Below are 9,332 nucleotides of genomic sequence, written 5' to 3'. Positions count from 1 at the left end.
CTGTTTATATTTTCCCTATCATAGGTACTTGTATGAAAAATGGAAGGTGAGGTCATTTCATAGGATCACAGAATCATAGAATATTCCAAATTGGAAGGGACTCACAAGGATCATCCAGTCCAACATGTGGCTCCACACGGCATCACTCAAAAATCAAAACAAATGTCTGAGAGCATTCTACAAATTCTTCTTGACCTCTGGCAACTCGGAGCTCTTACCACTGCCTTCGGGAGCCTGTTCCAGTGCCCAGCCACCCTCTCAGTGAAGAACCTATTCCTAATACCCAGTCTGGACCTCCCTTGTTTCAGCTCCATGCCATTCCCTTGGGTCCTATCACTGGTCCCCAGAGAGAGGAGATCAGCATCTCCCACTTTCCCCCCCACTCTTGAAAAAGCTGCCATGAACTCTTTCCTCACTCTCCTTTTCACGGGGTGAAAAAGAGGTGGATTAAAGATGAGTGGTGGATCTGAAGTCTGTTATTGTCAAGAAGATGCTTGAAGGCTAGTCAGGTAGCAAAGTGAGATCTTGACTTCTAAAATCTCTTAAAAAGCTTCAAAACTCCATCTCCCAATATTCTTCTCTGTAATATATCCCATTTTCACCTCTTATATCTCCTTCATTTTCTCCTTTTTCATTCTTTTAAAGAAAGGAATGCTCCATGGTAGATTATTCCTTCATTATGACGAATATTCTCAATTAAATCAAAACTGTGACAAGTAAGGTATCAGCCGAGTGCAGGTAGCATAGAAAGGAAGGATAAATTGGATCATATAACTGTTGATTAACATCTGTGTTAAACATCTTATCTTACCTGCTACCAGTGTCTACTGCACAGTCAGAAAGATGAGATGTTTCTTTCAGAGGTAGTTCAGAGGAAGAAAGAGCTATTCCTCTCAAAAAGTCAGAGGGAAAAACAGAGGAATCCTGCTTTATCAATCTGCAACAAGAACACTTTGAAAACAAAGTAAAACAAAAACAAATACAAAACAAAACAACAGCAACAAACACACCTATTTTTAGACAATTTTATTTTTTTGATGGTCCCAATAGACTCCTGTATTTTTCAAAGGCTAGTGATGGGAAACACCATCTGTTTTCATACTTCTAGTACATGAAGAGGAATGGTTATCTAATGAACATGCATGATAGTGAAAAGGTAAGTAATCATAGGAAATCTTTATACTAAATGTGTCTTGTGAAACAAGAATTACAACTCCCTTGTAGGTATTGAAACTCAACAGAAATTGGGACAAGAAAGGGATTGTTACAGGTGAGATCTGAGCTTTAGAAGAGAGTTGAGATAACATCCAATAATGAAAGATATTTTACAATTATACTGATGCCTAAGTTTGATGTCATGATGCTAAATATTTCCTTGCTGGTGGACCTTGGTGCAGAACCCTTCCAGAAACCAGGATTAGATTGTCAAAAAAGTATCCTTCCTCCACTGGACCCAGAAGCTCATTTCAGAGAAGAATGGGCTAAGGGGATGTTCACATGGAGTAGATGAACTCTGGTACCAGAATAGATATTGCCTGGAGACTGTGGATGGACTTGTTCGTATTCTACTGAGATATTTTCTGCTTAGGCCCTGAGCAACCTGACCTAACTGTCCTTACTCCAAGCAGGGAGTTGGAATACAAAAAAAAAAAGTAGGTAGATAAGTACTTTAAAGAGAGGTTCAGATAAGGGAAAAGAGGAAAAAAAATAATAATGCAGGCCGCTTTCTAAAAGCTGGTGTTAATGCATTACAATTATATTTTTGACAGTTACATATGCAAAATAAATTAAAAAAATTGATGCATACTGCAGATTATTACATGCAATGTAATGTACTTCTCTCTATGTATGAAAATGTGTTCAATAGATAAATGTGTAGCAAATATGTTTGTTTGCTGTTTTTTTTTTTTGTATATATCAAATGAGAGCTTGGCAACAGCAGTGTGCTTTGCAAATTCACTGTCTTTCTTTGATTTTTTTTTTTTTTTGAAAAAAGTAGCACTCCCCAGAACAAGTATTCTGAATTCTGCAAAGTTTTCACATTTTCCAAATGAAGCAGTTGTTTTTTTGACTTGAAGCAAGATTTTTTTTTCCCCTCCAAATGTACTTTAACATGATGCTCAAAATCCAGGCGAACTATCTTATATCAAATGAAGTGTTTCTTTCTATTTGAAATAATTTCCATCTTTATTTTGCTAAATATTTTTTTGATTGACCTGAAATGTTCCTTTTGGAACTGCAAATGAAATCAATCAGTCCAAGAGGAGAAACTTAAATTTGCTTTAATCAAAATAGCATTAATCTTGCTCTGAGATGAGGCTGCAAAATGCCCTTTGATTTGCAGACTGAACTGCAGACGTGCAAGTTCTGTGTTTAACAGGCTGACGCTAAATAGCTGAATTAAGCCACAAATAGTCCGATCAAATGTAGAACCTACCTCAGAATCATCTCACAAAACTATAAGGTTTCACCTTTCTCTTGGTTCCAGTGGCTCAACTGGATAATTATGAGCCTTAAATGAACTCTCCCGAAGTTCTTATAAATTCACTGACATCCTAGGGCTGTCCAAGAGCAAATTTCCAATTAATTCATATTTAAGGTTTACTTATTCTTAAGTAAAGAATAAATGTAACTGAGAGAAATCCATATTTTCTTACAGAGGGAAAAGCATGTTATTAATCTTTTCCACTTGAGTGTTCTTCAGAAATCCATGTGAGTTTCAGTTAAGGTTTGTCAAAAATTTATATTGCACAATATACAAATCTCTGTTTTTAATAGAAATTGTATCTGAGAATCATAATTACAAGTTTGATACCTCAGTGGAACTGTTAAATGACTAAAGAGAATGAAGGAACAGTAAGGAATAGAGAGAGTAATTTTAGAGACTATCACGGGAAGACTAAAAGTATCATAGAGCAAGAAGCTTGTTTTCAGGTCTTGCTGAATTGCTTTAGGTGGCTCCAGTGGAACATATGTAGCCCATCACTTCTAGATAGAAAAAGAATAGAAAGATAGAAAAACGCCTCTGTCTGTATATGTTTTTTTTTTGTTGTTGTTGTTTGTTTGTTTTTTTAACTAAGAATAAGTGTATACTTTTTGAATGCCAATCAGGACCTGAATGGCTAGCCACTGGTTCTGAGTGTATTCCCAGAAAACATGTTTCTGAGTCTTTTTTTTTTTTAACCTCACAAGGATGATCAACCAGATATATCTATATTTTTATGTCCTTTTCACCAAAGCACCAACCCAATGACAAGACAACTTCACTCTGAAATAGAGTGAATCTCTTGCTTGAGTGATAAATAATAGATTGATTTGAGATGGCTGAATGTTGGAAATCTACTTCAAAGTACTTTTTACTTTGGTAAAAGATCTGACTTAACTATACTACAAGTATTATATCTGACTTAACTATATTACAAGTATTTGCTTAGTGACAGGAAGAACCAGGTTGGAGCACTGATTCTGAGTAAAAGTACTTTTCAGTTTATGGTAGTTTAAGTGTACAGTAATGCATGCGGCAAGGCAAATTCAGCTGAGGGGCAGCAAGGAGATAGAAAGTGCATCAGAAGGAAAACAAAGAATCTCAAACCACAGCTTTGGTGATTTCTGCTATGAAGCTCTGACAGTAAAAGAGTGTGGAAAAAAAATTATTGAAAAGCCTCAATAATCTCATGGAACATACGAAAAAAAATTAATACACTGAAGTGGGATTTTCTGCCCAGTACACTCCAAAAATTGTGGTTGCTTAGGCAAACAAAATGTTATTATCTTGCTATATGAAATCACACCTCACAGGAAAGTGTTAAGTGGTATGGAGTTACATCCAATGACGCAAAAAGAGAAGTGTTATGTAGCCAAATAGTATATAGATTGTATAACAACAATAATGTGAAAGCAAAGAAAAAGTGCCGCTCCACAAAACAGAAACTAAGAATTATGGTAAAAGATAATAGGTGAAGCTGTACAGTGCAGTAATGATAATACAAGGTTGATGGTGATGATGTTGAGAAATTGTTGAGAAAGTTTTGCATGTTCTGTATTTTGAAAATTAAAGCAAAATCTTACATTTCAAGCATGTTCACGCATTGGCACTAATTTTACTGGATTCGTTTAACAGGAAAAAATATAGCTTTCAGTGAAAGAGAGAGCAGAGCATACCTGTTTTCAACTTATGCTACCTGACAGCTTGGGTGTCATTTGCATTTTCTTATTGAGTTCGAAGTCTGAAAAACAAAAGTACCAGATGGTCCATATACTTCCATCTCCAAGTTAGAGCTTTAGTGACTACAAATTAAAAGCAGTAAGCCACAGTGAAAGGAGAAACTGGAGTAACCTACAAGTAATGTAAGCTCCTACTTGTCCTTTTCAGACACAAAATGTTCTTGTTTTCCACACTGTCCACCTGCAACCATCATTAAAGCCCCATGTACTAGATACTATTTATTTTTCTTTCCAGGACAATGTATATGTCAAAAGCAAGATATATTTTCCACAAAAAACACAGTAACTCAGACTTTGTTCAGTCAAGTATTGGTCCAAAGTTACACAAAGCAGATGAGAAATACAGCTGGCTAGATGTGTGAAGATGCAAATGTTTTTCTATAGTTAACTTCAGAAATTCAGTTGCAGTTCTAATTTTTCTCTTGCAGTGTATTCTATGACAAAACAAAACAAAAACAAACAACTCCCCACAAAACAAAGAAAACCAGCCAACCAAAATAAACAAAAAAGCAAGCAAACAAACAAAACCACCAAAATCACAAACCAACCAACCAACCAAAAGACACATTGTGAATGCTCAGAAATCATTTATCTTTTACTGTGCAACAAGAATAATTTAGGTAGGTTAGGAATGACACTTTTTCTGTCTTGCAAAACTCAGTGGAAATGAAAACCCACTCCTTTGTTTTTTCCAGTAAAGCATAAAAACTCTTTGAAATAAATATGCTTTATTACTACTTTTAGTCTTTGTAGGCCTTCTAGTACAAGTGGCATTTTTGAAACTTAGCCATACACAAATTTCACTGGAATACAAAAATTGTCAGAGTGTTTTAGAGAAGTTCATACAGAAACAGCAATGCACCTCTTGAAGTCCTAGTATATTGCACTGATCAAAATTCCCCTTTCATCAGCTACACACTTTCATCATAGAGAGAGAACAGTACCATGTTTAACTTTGCAAACATAATGTTTTACTAGGTGGATAAAGACCTATATTGTGCAATTAATCCTTTTCCACACTATAGATACACTTCGTGGAATAATAATCTGTATGAAAAGCATCTTTCTGTTCATAGAGAAAAACATTCTTACACTAGGAGCATCTAAAACATTAAAGCTATAAATTATATCTAAGAGTAAAATCTCCACTCTCAGCTCTGAAAAAGGAAACTCCACTGCTTTGCTAACAGATGGCATAACCTTGTCAACACTATAAAACACCTATAAATATCTCTGGGGTCACTCAGACTGACTGCAATTGACACAGCTATGCTAGCTGAAGTTCATAATCAGCTTGGGCTGCACTTAAAAAAGAGCCCCTAAGGGCCCTTTATGATTGCTGTAAAGCAGGATTCTATTCCCTAAAGTTAATAGAGTTACACTGGTGTTGCTGAAAGGATTATCAGCATAATCATTGACTTCTCCAGACTAATATCTGATTTACAAATGAGCTAACAGGAATCTAATTTTCCTCTGTCTGCCTCTATTCTCAGTTCGTCCACCAAAAATTTGTCAAGTAAATAATTCTGTTGAGCTGTAATATCTTGTCTACATACTGGAAGCTAAAATTTGAACAGAAAGCTTATTGCTTTCATGCCAGCATGCTGTGAGATTTTACTTTGCAAGGAGCCAGTTGGCTGTATTTCTTGCAGAACCCACCATCAGTGCAGATGAGTTGAAGTATGAAATAGGCTTGCCAGTCTTGAGAACTGCAACTTTCTCCCAAACTATTCAGAATGACCATGTAGTTACTTCAAAGGGATTTTCTATGCAATCGGTACCTTTTCTCACCCTCCAGACACAGAGGTATCTTTATAATTAAACCTTTTCTACTTCTGACTTTTAAATTTGTTTTTGTTTGCTTACTTCATTTCATAAGAAATAGATGAGTAGGTGTACATAACAGGATTTTCAATGGCTAAACAAATATTTAGAAGTGGAGCAAAAAAGAACTACTACTTTAGTTCCATTATGAGGCAAATGTATACAATCCTTTGTAGACAAATTGAAAATTACTGGTCATGTGTCATGTCATTGAAAACTTGATGGAATCTTTTTGTTTGTTTGTTTTTTTGTTTGTTTTGTTGCTCTAGTAACCTTTTTTTTCCAAGAAGTAAAGTACTAGCCTAAGCTCTGCACTTCATCAGCCATGTCAGCATGACTTGCTGTCATTTGGTGACATAAGTAGTGATGTCATGTCTATTGTCTACATCTTTTTAGTACTTTACACCTACTTTCTGAAATGTGAGGTATTTTCAATATATGGATATATGCATGATCATATATGGGAGGAGATACAAACTGGTTGATGAGAAGTTTGACGATGCAGCCCTGAAAAGTAATTTGATGCTATCCTGGGATGCATCAAAAGAAGTGGCCAGCAGGTTCCAGGAAGTGACTCTCTCCTCCTACTGTCTTAAGACCCCACCTGGAGCACTGTGTTCACCTCTGGGCCCCCAGAACAAAGACATGGACCTATACATGGACCCTATATTCCAGAGGGGGTCCAAGAAGATGGTCAAGGGGCTGGAGCACCTCTTCTACAAAGACAAGCTGAGAGCTGGGGTAGTTCAGCCTGGAGAAGAGAAAGCTCCAGGGAGGCCTTATAGCGGCCTTCCAGTACCCAAAGGGGGCCTGCAGAAAAACTGGGGAAGGACTCTTTGTCAGGAAGTGGAGTGATAGGACAACAGGGAATGGCTTTAAACTAAAAGTGGAAAGATTTAGATTAGATATAAGGATGAAATTCTTTACAGTGAGGGTGGTCAGGCAGTAGCACAAGTTGCCCAGATAAGTTGTGAATGCCCCATTCCTGGAAGTGTTCAGGCCCAGGCTTTGGGAAGCATGGGCTAGTGGGAAGTGTCCCTGCCCACAGCAAGGGGGTTGGAATTAGATGATTTTTAAGGTCCCTTCCCACCCAAACTATTCAGTGGTTCTATTATTCTTCGATGTATATTTAGAACCAGTTACAAATTAGCTGTTTTCCTCTTGCAGTGAACTGCCCGGGAGAACAAACACAAAACCCATCACTTGGCCTATAAAATGCAATACCTATACAGATCAGGAAGAAGCAGAGACCTCAGGATAAAAGGTTTGCATTGGCACATCAACATTTCAGATAGATACAACTGATAGATGGAAGCTGATAGAGTGGTTGCTTGTTAAAACACACAGCAAGAAGTAATTTCAATGAGCAGCAGTGTTGAATCAGTTTCCTGCTACTGTCTTTAGGTCTACAGGAGGACTCCCTGCATTAGTCTCTTGGTTCTATTCATGCAAATGCCTTTTGAAATTAATTTACTGACTCCAAATCAAATTTATTTAATCTGAAACAGATGGTGCGGAATGATGTTTTGCTTTAGTGTCAACTAAGGCAGTATTAATGTTCCCTACCTGAACACAGCATGTGAAAAGGCAAAGAGAACAAAAAAGAAAAAGTATAAAAGCGAGCAAATATATATTCTTAGAAAGATTTTTACAATTTTACTGTAAATCCATAGCAGGATGGTGTGGATCATATCTTACTATAGGAGGATATGTTGTTTCTTGAGGTTTGTCACCAAGGGTGCATGTGTCTGCATATTGCACTATGAACATTGGAACGCAAACTTAGACTGTTTCATTTTTGAATAGTTTATAATCTTTAAAAACCTGATTTCTGCTTCTCTTTTATTGACACAGAATATCTTACTGTAATTGTATAGTTCTGTAGAGCAGGAATTGACAACACCATATAATGAATGCAAAGTCCTTTACCTTAAGTCTGTAGGTCTCAGCTGCCTGTTACTGAGGCAGCTCTTGGAGCAAGGCTGATAGATCTGCTATGCACAGCTCTGCAGTATCAGGACAAAGTAAGAATTATTCATATGCTCCTGCCTCTAGTACATCAGTACATGAAGTGAAAAGTTTTGGGAAATATTATTTGCTAGGTTGTTTAAACAAACCAACAAAAAGATTATTGTCTTTAGGGTGTGCACCAAATATACTGGTAAGAGTAGAGAACATTCTAGCTGTGAATACAGATTTCACAAGTAAAAACACTAAAATTTCATTTTACAGAAGCCTCACTGATACAAAAATTGGAGTCCTTCTACACCTAACGTATTTAGTAAGCAAGTTCTTTTCTGTATTCATCTTCCCAGGTTGTCTAACTGATTTTGAATATTTTTTTTCTTACTTATGGAAATAAAGAATTGAAGTATTTATTGGATATTTTATATTTTCATCTAGCAGAGGAGAATACAGGCACCAATGCTGGATACATTTAAGAAACCAGAAGTGCAGGCATCCTGTAATGGAAAGATATGTGCCTCAGGACATTTTTCATATTGAAAATCTTTTATTATGAAAACTCGCTTGTGGCATTTGTATGCTGTTTATCAATGGCAAAGCTGTTCATCAGTTAGTGAAGCTGCTGGTTCCTCCAACAATGTGTTTACACCAATACTTTCTGCAGTAGAAACTAAAGTGGAATCTATGTCATAAATTCATAGAATCATAGAATAGAATCACAGATTCATTAAGTTTGGAAAAGACCTCCAATATCATCTGGTTCAACCAACCCCTACCACCAATATTATATACTAGACAATCTCCCTAAGTACCACACCCAATCATTCTTAAACACCCCTAGTGATGGTGATTCCATCTATACATCACGGCAGAAAGACAGCAGTGTGGATGCTGGAAGGTGCTGGCAGATGAGGACTTTACCTCACATGAGCACTGAGACACCAGAGAAACTTTGGTACCTGCCCAGGTGGTATCCCTGAGATGCTAGAGAACTACTAATTATTAATGGACATGCTTGTACATGGATGTATACACAGTGATACTTCAAGTGATATCTCTGTGTCAGGTCTTTGGATAACTCTGAAAAAGCCTGATTGTCACAACAAGCACTCAACTTAGGTGTGTTTTTTTTGTTGTTATTTTGTTTTTGTTTTGCTTGTTTGTATGTTTACTTGTTTTCAAGGAAGCAGGAATAGGCAGAGAATTGCAATTATAGACAACTGGAGACCCAGGCAATTTTAAAAAGTTATATACCCTTGGAGATCAGTAAGTGAATAGAAGCTTTAGTTTACGGCAGAGTCAGCAGTGGGAGGAGATGT

The sequence above is a fragment of the Anas platyrhynchos genome, chromosome Z (assembly GCF_047663525.1).
Source record: "Anas platyrhynchos isolate ZD024472 breed Pekin duck chromosome Z, IASCAAS_PekinDuck_T2T, whole genome shotgun sequence".
Classification (NCBI taxonomy): domain Eukaryota; kingdom Metazoa; phylum Chordata; class Aves; order Anseriformes; family Anatidae; genus Anas; species Anas platyrhynchos.
Note: the sequence above shows the minus strand (reverse complement) of the source record.